Genomic DNA, 17,540 nt, shown 5'->3' with positions numbered 1-17,540 from the left:
ATCAAAGATGCTGCTGAATATCCTAAAATGCACAGAACAGTCCTCCATAACAAAGTATTATCTGGTTCAAGATATCCATTTATCTTGATAGAGATATAGAGAATATCTATGTCAGGCAAACAATAAAGGGGGGCCTTTTTAATAAAAGATTTAAGCTGTTACTACCCAAACCTACTGGTTAATTGTTAAGTTCTGAAAAAAAAACAGGACAACCAGACATTGTGTGTCTATCAAGTGGTACAATAGGAGGCACAAAGAACCACCTGTAAAATATCTTTGTCAGAAAATGTAACCTGGGGGTGCCTGGATGGCTCAGACAGTTAAGCATCTGCCTTCGGCTCAGTCATGATCCCAGGATCCTGGTATTGAGCCCTGCATTGGGCTCCCTGTGCAGCAAGGAACATGCTTTTCCCTCTCCCTGTGACTGCTGCTCCCCCTGCTTGTGTGTTCTCTCTCTCTCTCTCTCTCTCTCTCTCTCTCAAATAAATAAATAGAATCTTTTTTAAAAATCTATCAAAAATGTAACCTGAATTACGTAGTAATCATTTTAAATTTAACTTCCAGTTTTTAGGAACTATAGAGTGTAAACATGTTAAATGATACTGCAAGAATACAATCAACCAGATCTAGAATGTGGGAAATATCACAGGACCAATTTTGTCCAAATCAATGGCATGGGTAGAGGAAAGAGGGGAACTGTTCTGGTTCAACAACCAAGTGCAAACGTTGTACCTTATCTGGGATTTTTATTTTAACATAGGCCTAAAATGACGTTTTTGAGATAATATGGGGGTTTGAAAGCTGACTATTAGATGTTAAAGATTTATTTTCAACTTGGGAATGGTGTGACAATGATATGATTATTTTCCTATATTTATCAAAATCTTTATGGATGAAATATGATGTGGGGTTTGATTTAAAATGCCATAGGAGGGATGCCTGGGTGGCTCAGGGGTTGAACATCTGCCTTTGGCTCAGGGTGTGATCCCAGAATCCAGGGATTGAGTTCCACATCAGGTTCCTGGCAGGAAGCCTGCTTCTCTCTCTCCCCTCTCTCTGTCTCTCACAAATAAATTTAAAAATCTTAAGTAAAATAGAATAAAATACCATAGGAAAAATAAAGGCAGAGTTCTGAAAAGATGGGGGAGATGTACTTTTCTCTATTCCTTTTGCTAAGTATACTTAGCCAAATATCCTGAATATTATATATAGGAAAAGGAGACTCTAAATAGTGAAGGAAGACAGCGGACTGGTAGTGAAGGAAGACAGTAGACTGGCTGGACCTCCGGACCTAAGGAGTGACATTGGAAGTGTGTTCCTTGAGTTTTTGTTTTGCCTCATATATCCTGGACTGGGCACTGGAGAAGCTGGCAACCTGGAAATGCCAACTGGCACAAACCAAAAAAAAAAAGTCTTGAAGAAAAGCCTGCACTTTTTCTTTCTTTCTTTCTTTCTTTCTTTCTTTCTTTCTTTCTTTCTTTCTTTCTTTCTTTCTTCTTTCTTTCTTTCTTTCTTTCTTTTCTTTCTTTCTTCTTTCTTTCTTTCTTTCTTTCTTTTCTTTCTTTCTTCTTTCTTTCTTCTTTCTTTCTTTCTTTCTTTCTTTCTTTCTTTCTTTCTTTCTTTCTTTCTTTCTTTCTTTCTTTTTTCCCAAGCCTGCACTTTCTAAACAAAGGTCAGGGAAACGATAGATTAGCAAGACAAAACTTATAGTCAATAACTGCCCTAAACCAGCCAAACATTACAGAAGAAAAAATTGTCATCTCTCCACCAACAAATGCCAGATTGAGAGTTTAAACTTTTATCCTCACCAGACTGTAAGGAAATATTCCTCCCTTTCTCGCACAGTACTGTCAGAGAAGTTCAGATAATGAGCCACGTTCTGTGGTACTCCTCAGTGGTGCAATGAAGAGTCTGGACTTCCACTCTAACAGTAATGAACTGCATGTCCAGTGGTTTCAGAGGTGTCAGGACTTTTATTACTGCCCAGCCCCATGGTGCCATGAGAGTCCACATAGGCCACATGGAGAGCAGGAATGAAGCACAGGTCTTCCTCCCAGCCAGACTAGCACAGCAGTGGTGTAGTGGGCAGCTAGTACTCCCACTCCTCACTAGCAATCGCAAAATGCTCCTCAATCCTGAGTGTGTCAAGAGAGGTAGAACTTGGACTCTACTCCCACACTTCCTCTTCCTTCTCTGCAGTATCAGAAGAGGCTGTTAAAATATGATTTAATATGATCCAAAATTTCATAGAATAACAAAATGTCCAGGATTCAAATGAAAACTGTTCATACCAAGAACTAGGAAAATCTCAAACAAAAAAGAAAAATTAAGTTTCACCAATCCTGAGATGACACAGGTGTTAGACTTATCTGACAATGGGTGTAAAGCAGCCATGATAAAAATGTTTCAGTGAACATTTGTAAGCATGCCCAAAACAAATGGAAAAAAAAAAAAAGAATAGATAGCCTAAGCAAAGAAGTAGAAGATATTGAGGAAGAATTAAATAGAAATCTTAGAAGTGAAAAATACAATAATGGAAATTAAACAGCTTAATGGATGGAGTTATCAGTAAAACGGAGAGGACATAGGAAATAATCAACAAATTTGAAAATAGAGTAACAGAAATTACCCAACAAACACAAAGAGAAAATAGAATGAAAAAACAAACCAACAACTAGAGTTTCAGGGACCTGAGACTATAACAAAAAATGTAGGCGCACCTGGGTAACTCAGTCACTTAAGAATCAGATTCTTGATTTTTGTCTCAGGTCATGATCTCAGGGTCCTGGAATTGAACCCAAGTTGGGCTCTATGCTGGGTTTGGAGCCTACTTAAGATTTTCTCTCTCCCTCACCCACTGCTACTCCCCACCTTGTAAAATAAATATTTTTTAAAAATTCTAACATTTGGTCATCAGAATCTCAGAAGAAGAGAAAGAGGGTAGAGCTACTGAACAATATTTGAAGAAATAATGGTTGAATATTTGCCAAATTTAGCAAAAGACATAAACACACAGACTCAAGAAGCTAAGGAAATCCCAAACAGTATAATCCCAAAGGAATCTACATCATGACTCAGCACAAATTTATAAAAATTGAAGACAAAGAAAGCAGCAAGAGAAATGATACCTTACTGGTAGAGGAAAACAATTCAAATGATAGCAGATTTCTCATCAGAAACCATGAAGGCCAGAAGAGATTGGCACACATTCTTCAAGTGCCAGGAAAGAAAAAAAAAAAAAAACAGAAGAAGAATTGCCAACATGAAATTCTATCCCCAGAGAAAATATCCTTCACAAATAAAGGGAAAATCAAGGTGTTCTCAGATGAAGGAAAGAAGATGATTTGTCTCCATCTGATCTACACTAAAATAATGGCTGAAAAAAATCTAAAAAAAAAAAAAAGTAAAGAAAGAAAAAATAAAGAAAAATCTCTAGAGAGGAAATGATGACAGACGGGATCTTGGAGGGATCCCTGGTGGAGCAGTGGTTTAGCGCCTGCCTTTGGCCCAGGGCACGATCCTGGAGACCCGGGATCGAATCCCACATCGGGCTCCTGGTGCATGGAGCCTGCTTCTCCCTCTGCCTGTGTCTCTGCCTCTCTCTCTCTCTGTGTGTGACTATCATAAATAAAATTAAAAAAAAAAAAAAAGAAGGGATCTTGGAATATCAGAAAGGAGGAAAGAACAATGAAAAGAGTGGAAATATGGAAAAATATGGGTAAATACAATAAACCTCACTTCTCTTGATTTTATGAAATATACTTGATGGCTAAAGCAAAATTTTAATATTATCTCATGTGCTCCTTTTGCATTGAGCGGAAATACTTATGACAATGGCTCATAGAGCGGTAAAGTTTCTAAACTGGTAAAAATATTGATTCAAATAGACTGTGATAAATTAAAAGGAAAGCACGGGGAGATCTTTGTGGTGAGGGACTAGTTCTCCAATTGATTACTGGTGTTTGCCTAAATGCCACATGTGATAAAATGGCATAGAACTAAATACTTACATTGTACCAATATCAATATCTGGGGTTTTATATCGTAATATAGCTATATAAGAAGTAATCGTTAGAGAAAATAGGTGAAGGGTTAACGGGACCTCTCTGTACTTTCTTGGCAACTTTACATTCATCTATATTTTAAAATAGATTATAATATCAATGGGAAAAACATGGGGTTTGTATTTTACTATTTGACTCATTCTTCTTTATTTCCTATCAGTGTAATATTGAGATACCTTATTACATGGGACTGAAAAAAAGAGAAGTTAATAGATGAAATGAAATGGCAAAGTGTTAATGTTAAAGCTGTGTACAACTCTTTATCAGTAATTGACAGATCCAGCAGGCAGAAAACCAGTGAAGACATAGTTGAACTGAACCGCATCAACCAATTAACTGAATCTTGGTGACATTTATAGAATATTTCATGTAAGAAAGCAAAATGCGCATTCTTCTCAAGCTCCCTCAGAATATTCACCACATTCTGGGCCATAAAACACACCTTAACAAAATTCAGGAGAATGGAAATCATACAAAGTATGCTCTCAGATCACAATGGAATTAAACCATAAACCAATAACAGAAAGATAGCTGGAAAATCCCAAAATAGTTGGATGTTAAACAACACATTTCTAAATAACACACATGTCAAAAAATAAATTTTAAGAGAAATTAAATAATATTTTGAACGAACTGAAAAATCAAAATATAATTCATCAAAATCTGTAGGATACAGTGAACATAGGGTTTGGAGGGAGATTTATAATATTGGTTGCATACATCAGAAAAAAGAAAGACCTAACACTAATGATCTAAGCTTCCACACTAGGGAACTAGATAAAGAAGAACAAATTCAATCCAAAGCAAACAGAAGAAAATATTAAAACTTATAGCAGAAATCAATGAAATTGGAAACAGGAAATGAATAGAGAAAATCAACAGGATAAAAAGGTGGTTCTTTGAAAAGATCAATAAAATCAATAAACCTGGGTTTCAGGCAAAACAAGAAAAAAAAAGAAGACACTAGTTACTAATACCAGAAATAAAAGACAGCTATCAATACTTATCCCATGGACGTTAAAAGAGTAGTAAAGAATAGTATGAACAACTGCGACAAATTTGATTACTTAAATGAAGTGGACTGTCTTGAAAGACACCAGTTATCAGAACTCACACAAATAGAAAGAAATAGCTAATTTGAATCAATCTAAATTTATTAAAGAAACTGAATTAATAATGAATAACATTCCAAAAGAGAAAGCACCTGACCCAGATGCTTTCTACAAATCTATTGGAATTTTAACAAATATTTAAGGAAAAAATAGTATCAATTCTCTATACCCTTTTCTAGGAAATAAAAGTAATGAGAACTCTTCCTAACTCATTCTATGAGGCCAGCATTACCCTAACATCAAAACAAGATAAGGAAATCACAAGAAAAGAAAATTACAGACCAATATCACATGCATATATATGCAAAAACCCTCAATAGAATAGTAGCAAATTGAATCCCGTGATCATTGTATAAAAAGAATTATACACTCGTAACCCATGGAGATGTGTTCCAGACATGTGATACTGGTTCAATATTTAAAAATCAAGTAATGTATTCCATCACATCAATAGGCTAAAGATGAAAAATATTCTGATTATATAAATAGATGCAGAAAAAGCAATCATGATAAAAACCCTTGGGAATGTAGAAATAGAGGGTAACGTTCTCAACTAAGTACGAAGAATCTAGAGCTAACATTATACTTAATGGTAAGAAACTGAATACTTTTCCCTTAAGATTGGGACCAAGACAAGGATGTCCCTTCTCACTAATTCCTATTCAACAATGTGCTGGAATGAGTTAAGAGAAGAAATAAAAGTTATACAAATTGGGAAGGAGGAAATAAAACTATCTTTGTTCACAGATAACATAACGTCTGTCTAGAAAATTCCAAAGAACTAACAAAAAACCCCTTAGAACTAGTAAGTAATTATAGTAAGTTAGCAGGATACAAGGTCAATACAGACAAGTTGATATCTTGCCTATATATCACTGAAAACTGACCCCCCAAAATTACTCAAGTATATATTTAACAAAATATGTACAACATCTAAATGAGGAAAACTTCAGAACTCTGAAGAAGGAATTACAAGATCTAAATAAGTAGATAGATATTCCTTGTTCATGAGTAAAAAGACTCAATATTAAGATGTTAGTTCTTGATGGGATCTATAGATTCAACCCAATGCCAGCTAAAATCCCAGCAAGTTATTTTGTGCATATTGACAGATTCTAAAGATTTTATGAAGAGGCTAAAGACCCAAAATAGACTGCACAATACTGAAGAACAATCGAGGATTGATGCTACTTGACTTCAGGATTTACTATAAAAGCTGTGGCAATCAAGATAGGATGGCATTGGATATGTGGGTATTATTATATTTCCTCTAATTTTGTATATATTTGAAGGCTTTCATAATGAAAACTTATTTTGTTTTGTTTTAATGGTACAGACTGGTTCCTGAGAGATTTCTTCATCTTTTTTCCATGCTTTCTCCCTTCCCCTAACAATCAAAATTAATCCACACTCTAGGCTTTGTCAGTTGTACTGATTTTCTATTTCCCAAGTCAGTAATTCCTGCTTTCATGATTATCTTATCCTTTATGTTTTCCTTGAAAGATATGTGGTTTAATTTTCTAGTTCTTGTTTAAAATTTTTAGTCAAATACTTAATTTATTTGTTTAGATTCCTTTTTAATTGCTTAAATGTGCAAAATTGTGATTGCTGTCTGAGCTCAACTTTAGATAATCCCTAAATTTTTGATAAAGGATGTATTCATTATTTTATAAACTTTAGTCATTTTGAATTTGAAATATTTAAGAGAAAATTGTGTAATTTTTCTGTGGGTAGACTTTTTTCTATTTATTTTTATTAATTTCTCATTCTATTGGTGGTGTATTCATGGATTATGGTCTGCTTATCATGGATTTGTGTGTGTATATTCAGAAATTATCTGTGTTCTTTATATGACATTGGGTTTTATAAATTTTCCAGGGGACTTGGAAAGAAGATATATACTCATTATGTTATTGAGTTTGCTGATTTATTCACCTTAATATGATAATTGATTATCACTAAGAAAGGTGATAAAAGGAGTACATTGTTTCTTCCCCCAAATTTTAGTTTATTACTATTTTCACAACTTATAATTTATCAAAATAACATTTCCCTTCCTTAATTATGTATCCCATAATAGTTTAGTCATTGTTATATATTTAAATTTACTCCATATTTGCTATGATTTCTGATCACTTCTTACTTGGGCAGAATATTTTGATGTCATTCTTTCTTCAAGAAAGATATACTATTGTCTATTTCATTATTATTTGTTTTGAAAGCTGTCTATAGTTTCAGAATGTCTACCTACTGACTTTATACTTGGATAATTACTCAGTTCAGCAAAAGGCATAATATTTTGAGTCCTGTAATCCTTTTATTTGCTCTTTGTAGACAACTGTTACATTTTCTAATGGCTTTGAATGTGGTTATAAATCAGTATGTGACCAGTCAGATCTGCCCCTCCCACCTCCATCTCACATTTAACCTGATTTTTCCCCTTAAAAATATTTCTATTACTTTTAAAGCTTTATGAACTTACCTAAGATATATTTCAGTATATATAATCATTTATGCTTTTTTTTTTCCCCTGGAACATGATATAATGTTTTTCTACAGATTCAATTCTTAGGACTTTCCAGAATTTTTTTGTTGTTGTTCTCTCTTTGATATCTTTTCTATTCTGTACATGGAGTTCCTTGTTCAGTGTCACAAATTATCTTTGCTTTGGTCTATTATCTGCTGTCTACTTACCTTAATATTCTTTTCCTCTATATTCATGGTTATCTCAAAACTTCTGTCTTTTTCAGTAATTTGGTATTAGTCAAGTCTGTGGTTGCTAAATTTAGTCTTTTTTGTTGTTGTTTGGTTTGGTTTTACCTTTTTGTTTTTTAGGTCTGTGATTTTTCTTTTTTTTAATCTTTTATTTATTTATTCATGAGAGACACAGAGAGAGAGAGAAGCAGAGACACAGGCAGAGGGAGAAGCAGGCTCCATATAGCAAGCCAATGTGGGACTCAATCTCCGATCTCCAGGATCCCGCCCTGGGCCAAAGGCAGGGCTGCCCTGATCTTTCTTTTCATTCAGCTCTGTTGTGTACTATCTCTTCTTTAGGAGTTTCTGCTTTAATAAAAAAAAAAAGATTTTATTTATTTATTCATGAGCGACAGAGAAAGAGAGAGGCAGAGACATAGGAAGAGGGAGAAGAGGGTCCAGCCTGATTCAGGACTCGATCTTGGGACCCTAGGATCATCACAACCTGAGCCAAAGGCAGATGCTCAACCACTGAGCCACCCAAATGGCTCAAGTTTCTCTGCTTTTATTAGGTTCATGTTTTCATTATGTTCTTCCACAGCACAAAATCTGTTTCTTCAACTTTTATTTTTTTCTAGGTAAGATTTGTCATCTATGGCACATGTTATCAGTAGCCTACTCAATATCCATTTTTCCCTATTTTCTTATTTCTAGATGACTCACTTTATCCATGGAAGAAGTAATGTACCCAGCTAAAAGGGAATGTCAAGACTCATAGCTTATACTGTCTGATTATTTTTTTTCGTTTTCTACCCACACAGGAACATTTATATTAAAACTTACCATATTGGGACTCCTGGGCGGGTCAGCAGTTGGGTATCTGCCTTTGGCTCAGGGCATGATCCTGGGGTCTGGGATTGAGTCCCACATCAACCTCCTCCCGGGGACCCTGCTTTTTCCTCTGCCTATGTCTTTGCCTCTCTCTCCCTGTGTCTCTCATGAAAGAAAGAAAGAAAGAAAGAAAGAAAGAAAGAAAGAAAGAAAGAATAAATAAAATCTTTTAAAAAATCTTCCCATATTTTTCTTGTGCAGGTGGAATTTTTGTCTGTTGGTCCTTTCTTTATGTCTGAGGGTCTTAGTATAATTTTCAAAAAACTTTTCATTCACATTCCATGTATACTTTGCATGTGTTTATGGGTGTGTGTGTGTGTGTGTGTGTTGGGGGATTTGGACTGGGAATTTTATTTTACTGCAAGGAGCCAATTGAATTCAAGGAAAACTCTTTTTCCTCTCTTTCTTTTTCTTGCCCTCCCTCTCTGCCTCATTTTGGGTTGCACATTTTTAATTTTATGACTTGAAGCTCTGTCCTTTTCTTTGATTGAGTCTGAGGTATTTTTGCTGTTTTGGTCCTATTTGTTATTCTATCCTTATGGGTAGGGAAAGAGAGTTTCAGATGTTTTTATTCTACCATCTTAACTTGGAAGTCTGTACAAGTTCTTTAAATAAATTTTAATTAAAGTAATACAAACAAATGGTTACAAATCAAATCATCCAAAAATATTGTGATAAGAAACAACTGAGCTCAGCTTCACTGTGGTTTAACCCAAACCTTAATCCCCAGAGGCATTTTCCCTCTTTTGCTTTGTAGATGGAGGAAAAAATTTACATGCTGTAAATGCAGACATCTTCAGTGTAAAGTTTGATGGATTGTGACAACAGGCGCATTCTCCTTTAAGCCACCCTTCATTAAAATATAGCAAGGCCCCTCTCCTAACACAACTTCCTGGTTAATGCCACATTACTCCCCCATACCAATGGCAAACACTATCATTTTCTTTCACTATAGATTAGTTTGCCTATTGCAGAACTTCACATAAATTGAATCATACAGTAGGTACTCTTTTATATCTGGCTTTTTTCACTCAGCGTAAAATTTTTAATTTTTTTTTGTAGCATGTTTCATTGTTTTTTTTCCTTTATATTACTGAAAAGTATTCCATTGCCTGTTTATATTACAAACTGTTTATCCATTCTGGTGACATTTAGATTGTTTCCAGTTTGGAGTTATTATGAAGATAATGGTTACAGACAATTACATTACAATGATATCGTAATATCATTTTTGTACACATCCTTCTATGTACATATGTTTTCCTTTATCTTGAGTAAAGAAATGAAAGTGGAATTTCCACGTCTTAGATCAGGTGTACTTTTAACTTAATGAGAAACTACTAGAACAATTTCCAAGCTGATTATACTATTTTAGAGTAGCTCCAGCAGTATATGAAAGTTTTGGTTATTCCACATACTCAACATTTAGTGTTGTCCTTATTGGTGCTTGCCATTTTAGTGATTTGTGATACATATATTGTGATTTTAATTTGGATTTTCCAGAAAACTAATGGTTGATGTTAAGCCCTTTTCATGTACTCATTGACCATTTTTATAACTTCCTTAATGAAATGTCTTGTTCAAGTTTTTTGCTGATATTTATTTTGTTTTTCTTTTTCCTATTGAGTTGTAGGAATTGTGCATATATTCTGGATACAAGTGCTTTATCAGATGTAGATATTGCAAATATTTTCTCCCAGCCTGAGGCAAGAATATGTTCTCTTTCGATGAAGTATAAATCTATTTTATTTTATGAAGAGTGAATACTAGCTTAGAAATCATTACCTAACAAAGTTAATAAAGGTGTTTTTCCCATGCTTTCTTCATCAAGCTTTTTGCTTTTATAATTTGGTGTATGATGCATTTCAAGTTAATTTTGTGCAGAATGTAAGGAATGACTCTAAGTTTCTTTTTGTTCTTATACAGTCTGTTCTAGCACTGTTTTTTGAAAACACTTCCCTTTCCTCACTGAATGACTTTGATACTTTTGTCAAAAATCACTGCCACACTGTCTTGGTTACTGTAGCTATAAAATAAGTCTTGAAAACTAGAGTTCTTTGATTTTGTCCACTTTCAAAACTGTTTTGATTACTCTAGATCTATTGCATTTCATTTAAATTTTAAAATTGGTGTATCAAATTCAGTGGAAAAGTCTGCTGGGATTTTGTTTGGAATTACATTCAGTTTGAATTTGCTTAAGAGAAGGGAAAGGAATTTCATCAATATTGAGTCTTTATGGTGTCTAACATCCATGGGCGTGGAACGTCTGTTTATTTAGTTCTTCATTGATTTCTCATAGTCATAATTTTCTGTGTAGAGGTCTTGAACATATTTTGTTAAATTTGCCCTATGTATTTAATGATTTTTGATACCATGAAAATGATATTGTTAATTTTATTTACTAATTTAATGTGATGGTCAATTTCATGTGTCAATTTGGCTGTACTATAGTACCCATTTATTAAACCAAACTAATCCAGGTATTGCTGTGAATGTATTCTATAGACTTTTAAGCAATCTATAATCAATTTCCTTTAAGTAAAGATTATAATAATCTTGATAATCTGGGTGGGTCTATTTTAATCAACTGAAAGGCTTGAAGAGGAGAAGTGACATTTTCCTGAGAAAGAAGAAATTCCAACTGTTGAGTGCATCTTCATCTTCTGTCTGAGAGTTTCCAGCTGATCCTTCTAGACAGCTTGCCTTTATGGATTTTGGACTTAACTAGCTAACCTCTACAATCACATAAGCCAATTCCTTGCAATAAGTCTCATATATATTCTACTGGAATGTTGACTCTGAAACACTTAGTATATAGAAATAGAGATGATTTTTTAATATTGACTCACATATTTATCATTTCTTCCTTCTTTAAGCAGTATTGGTCTCACCCTAATAGAACACAAAACTTTGGTAAAGGAAATGCTTTCTGAGATTTGTCAGGGGACATAGTGGGGGGTGGCAAGACACACTTAATAAATACATTTTAGCATACTTACATCTCAAAGTCTGAATTCTTTCTTCTATATTATACCAAGGAATTTCTGGCATCTCAACTTTGTTTAGTGAGGACCACCATTGGGAGTCTATAGCTTTGTTTATAAGCACAGCAAGCAGTTAGAACCATACCCATCCTTTCAAATCAAAGACTGAATTCAGTTTCTCTGGAACATATATCTTTATCAAGACATGACTAGGTTGTAAATTTAATTGACATTGTGTATCAGCAGCCTTCATGGTCAGATTAGAAGTTTGGTCATTGGCTTTCATAGTTCTTTGACTTTGAGAAATAAAAAGTTATTTTAGCAAAATTATAGACATTTCTTAGGTTTCAGTTTTACTTTTGATTGAAACTTGAAGATTTGATCTAGGTGTCCTCTCCTTAATATATCCGAGGCCTTCATAAGTAGCCACCCCATTTAGTAATCTTTGAATTCCTCATGTCTTCCATACTATTAATTTGCAGTGGTAATGAGTTTCACCACAGGCTTGCCCTCAAATGGTAGCTGATAACAAATAAACTATAATGATTAGCTGTTTGCCTTCAACTCCATTTGGGCCAAATTTCCCTACCAATTCCTGATATTTGTTGCCAGAAACCTGATACAATCATAGAATAAACTAAGACTCTTAATTGCAGGCTGAAGAAACTGTCCTAAGTAGGAAGTGCATCTATTCCAGGGAACTTGGATAGCTCACAAATGTGAGTGATAAGAATTATAGAATGAGACTCAAGATACAAGCAACTCAAGCAGGAAGTATAACCACTGTATATTAGCAGAAATAGGCCTTCTGTCACCACGAGATATTATTGCAGCCATCCTTAATGATTTATACTGCTCCTTCATCTTTACACCATTCACTTCTGATTCAGAGTCCTGGATATGAGTGTCCAGTGGCTGAGTTTAGGCATCAGCCCACATGACCTCTAGTGGAGACTTACCCATCTATCTTCCATAGCTGAAGGCATAGAACTGTGTCCCAGCAATACTGCACACAATAGGAAATACTCCCTAAAAAAGAAACGGCTTGATGCTCCTGGATGACTCAGTCAGTTGAGCATCTGACTCTTGATCTCAGCGCAGGTCTTGATCTCAGAGTCATGAGTTCAAACCCCATGTTGGGTTCCATGCTAGGCATGGAGCCTACACTAAAAAAAGAAAAAGTTGGATAATGTACAGCCAAAGGAAAATAATCACATACATGTTTAAATAACTAATTTTTACAATGCATTGATATTCCAAAAATGTATTTAATCCTGACATGTGATTTGGTCATTTTTTTTGCCATACATCTAGTTTGTTTGTTGTCTCCCTACCCCATTTAATTTTCTTATTACTGCATTGTTTTCCATCAGTGTGATGATGAAAATTGATGCCAGTCTGATTCTCATGCCTTTGCAAGTAAAAAAGATTTTTTCCCTTTCTTTCTATAAAATGTGACAATTTTTATTTTTCCTTGAGGTTCAAAAATGTCATGGGAGGGGTCTTTTTTCATTCATCATGCTGAGTATTTCAGAGAGTCTTTGATCTCAAGAATGGTGGCTTTCTTCAGTTCTTTGTCTATTCACTTCTCTCTACCATCTCTGTTCTTTTCTGAAACATCCTGTAATCAAATAGTGCACCTTTTGGATGTTATCTATCTAAATTTATTGAAACCTCTCCTTGGTGGGTGAGCCTCTCTTCCTCACTGTTCTTTTCACTGTTCTTTTCACTGTTTTGAGTTTATTACTTTTTCTATTATTTTCTTTTCAGTCAAGGGAGAGATCAGAACTAATTCATATTTTTGGTCTTCCTGCAAAGAAAATGTATAGCATTAATGATAATCTCTTTCTTTGTATTTGTTGGAAACATTTTCCCTGCTTGACTATTTAATCTTTTGCTTTTATAATTATGTTTTCTTTTTTATTTACAAAAAAAGTTTTTTAAAAATCTGTCAATATAATTTTTTTTCTGCCACACCATTTCTTCAGAACTTAGAAAGCACTTCCTGAAGTAGAAATTGGATGTTTTGATTTTCTCTTATTTTCTGATACTTGGTGAGCTAAGTCCCCAGCACTATTAAATACATCACCCCTTTTTAATGATGTGTAGTATTTTATAATATATTCTTATATGTATTAGAGTCTAGTTCTCTTTTATGTATCCTGTTCCATTACTCTACTTTATAACAATATTACAATGTTTTAACTCTTTTAGCTTTATCAGAAACCTGAGGGGCTCTCATTGACACCAGTTCATTTGCAATCCTGATTAGGGTATTTTTTTCACACTCATGAACCTTAGGGGCAATATGTAAGTAAATGCTCACCTTGCTCCTCATTGCTGCTACCAAAACATCTCTGCTTCATTCTGCAATTGCTCATCATTCCCTGTCATTTACTGAAGTCTTGAACTCCTAGATCAATCGCCTCCTCTCCTGTCCCACTGTCATAATTCTCATAGAACAAATTCCATGTCAATAACATTTTCAACATCCTGGCCTCTCAGTTCTGAACCTTCCTTATTTCCAATCATCATTCCATCCTACCTCAGCCACTCACTTCCATGCTCACACATTAAAATTTACTAAGAGTAGCTACATCCTCTTTGAAATCTTGTTTCAATCTTCCTCATTACTCTTTGATCATCACTTGGTAGCCCAGCTCACTTACTGTAATACCCCACTGCAAAAAGTTTTCATCATCATTGAAATTGCCATTGGCCACCATTTACACTTTTCTCTATCATGTTCTTCTAGTTCACTGCTTTCCTTAGCTTACATTCCGTGGAACTCCCTTGCAAATACCCTCAACTCTTTTGTTTCTTTATCCCACTCACCTGGCAAACAATTAATCTTGAGTAAACCCTGCATCTTGTAGCTGCTCCTAAAACATTGCTCTGAGATAATGCAGTCTCACAGAACTATCTGCAATGATAAATTTGTTCTATATCCGTGTAAATTCATGTTCCTGCTTTCAATGCAAATATTTAATACCTTTTCCATTCTTTTAAACCTTCTGCACTTCATCACATTTCTCTTTCTATTAGCTGATAATCTCACTTATGCTTGATTGAGATGATAAAAGAAATAAGACAGGAACCTCTGCATTCTCACAGCCAGTTTGACTAACCTGACTGCATCTGAACTTCTTTGTCTCAATTCTTGCTATGTTGGAAGAAGTGTCCCTTTCCAATCAGAGGCCAGCTTAGTGCTCTGGAACATGTCTTTTCCAGTCTTATGAAAAATTGCATTCTTCTGGCTCTACCTTCTGTTCAGACCTGAGTACACCAGCAGTTATCCCTCATCTTAAAATTCTCCTCTGTCTCTTGTCTCATTCCAGATACTGTGATATTCCTTTTCTATCCCTCACCACTGTACTTGCATCCTCATCCATATTTATTTACTCATCTATTTAGCACCTGATAGCCAATTTATTAAGATAGCTGATTTAACCATTTGCAAGTATGACCCCAACCTCTACTTCTGACTCAATACTGATGGAAGTAATCTGCTTCCTCTTGGAAGGACTGTTCAAAGCAGTGGGTCACTTGAGCATTCTGATCTGAAAAGAATTTCAACCTTAGAACCTTCACCACAAGGAATTTTGCTTGTATCTCAGTGTCTTGGTAGGTACCCCAATTGTTCTCTTAACTTTGAAGTTCTGAACACCTCTTTGCACCTCTAAGTAAGCCCAGCACACACCTTCTCCAGGGCTTTCTCATGGCCACTGACTAGGGTAATTTTAATTTGGTTCCATGCAGGTGTTTCTAGTATCCTTTGAAGTCACAGCTACAGTGGGGTTTGGTGACTCACCTGTTTCTCATTGAGAAGGAACAGCAGAAAACCAGAAAGAGCAAGTAGGCTAGAGCTCTGCTGAAGCTGCAACTGCATCAGCGACACCCTATTTATTCTTAGATCCAGGCCAACTAAGGTTCTTTGACTATACAGAAGCTAGTCATTTCCAGTGCTGCCAAATGATTGCTAAATTGCCAAATCCAGGGGATATGATTCTGTGTTCATTTACTCATTTAGTCATTTAGTCCTTTCATTTTACCAACCCCAATCTTTAAAATATTGATCATTCCCTCCTTCTTGAAAAATGTTCCTGACTTCTATAATGCTGTGCTTTCCCTTTCTTTCCACCTCACCAGTTACTAATTTGAGTCCCTTGCAGGTTATTCCTCTCATACAAGGTCTCTAAATAGATCAGGCAACTTGACTTTCTCTGACTACATTCCTTCCCTAGGTGATATTTTCATATACTAAGAACATGGCCTAATTCTAGTTTTCCTTAATCTTCATTTTTTTCCCAAGTTGCTTTTGCTACCTTGGAATGAATTAGGTTGTGACTAATAGAAATTCCAACACAAAGCAGCTTACAAAATAAGAGAACATAGAAGTAGGGCTGTGTGTTGGTCATGGTTCTTAACTGTAGAAAACAGGTTCACTGTGCTTGTTTTATCAATAGGATGTTTATTAAAGGATGCGAGAAAGCATACCCAATCATTGGGACTACTGGAAGAACAGAGAGGCTGACTCTCCTGAAAAACTCCCAGAATCATTCCCCAGAGTTTTTCCCTATGACTGACCTGGTTGCTGTCACCATCAGAACCATGCTTCCTCTCATGTTCTTCTATTCTGACCACAGTTCACCCAAGCCACAGTATCTCTGCTGCCACTCACTGAAGAGCCTTTGCTCTGTCCATTTCCTCATGTGGTTCTTAAAGATTTTATTAATTTATTCATGAGAGACACAGAGACAAAGGCAGAGACATAGGCAGTGGGAGATGTAGGCTCCATGCAGGCAGCCCAATGTGGGACTTGATCCTGGGACTCCAGGATCACGCCCTGAGCCAAAGGCAGACACTGAACCATTGAGCCGCCCAGGTGCCCCTCCTCATGTGGCTCCATGGCCATCTACTCCTACTTTGAATATGCCTGGTTGCTAAAGTGAAGCCATATTTCTTTATTCTTGAGGCAAAGGAAATCGAGAAGGGTGGTTTGTTTCTACACTGGCAAGGCAAGATTAACAATGTAGAAAACAATTTAAATCGAGAGGAATTCAGAATATACTGGGTACTCATACATGACCAATGTCCATTATAGAGGTGCTTAATAGCATTGTTTACAAAGGTTTTCATTTCGCTATTATTTTTTATGTTTTTAATCACTCTTTTTTTTTTTTTTTCCTGTATGGCTTCACTAGAAGGGCTGTAGTATTCTCATTTAGTGAGTCAACAACTTTTTGAAAGGCAACTTGGTGTCATGCACTGTTCTAGGGGATGTTCTACGGGATGGACTCTGCCCAAATGAGAGTTAAGAGAGAGTGTCTCGGGTAACTTCCAAGCAAGAACAGGACTGTTTTCCTTGAAGCTTCTAGAAAATATGCATTTTCTTGCAACAAGCTCTTTGGCAAGCAAGTGGGAGTAGCTGATTGCTTTAAGCCACTCATGGGCCACTGCTGACCTGGGTGAGGTGACTTTCCTTGTAGCATATACACCATTTGTGGAAGGATTTATAAAATCAAGAAAACAATATGGAAGAAATGAATGCTGGGTGATGCCAAAGAGTAAATATTCATTTTACTCACTATATCTCCTGTTCATTCTAGATGAGCTACTTGAGAACTATATGGACTTTTACAGAAATAGCTTTAATCCAGTAAATAATTTTGGAACAGTTAGAATTCTCATAAAGTTTATTCTTCCTGTATAGGAATGAGGGGTATGTCTCCACTTAAGATGTTATTCTTTATTGCTTATACAAGTTTTATAGAATCTTTCACATAAATTCCTAG

This window comes from Vulpes vulpes, chromosome 12, assembly GCF_048418805.1.
Source record: "Vulpes vulpes isolate BD-2025 chromosome 12, VulVul3, whole genome shotgun sequence".
Taxonomy (NCBI): domain Eukaryota; kingdom Metazoa; phylum Chordata; class Mammalia; order Carnivora; family Canidae; genus Vulpes; species Vulpes vulpes.
The sequence above is the reverse complement of the archived record's forward strand: the minus strand, read 5'-3'. Positions refer to the sequence as shown.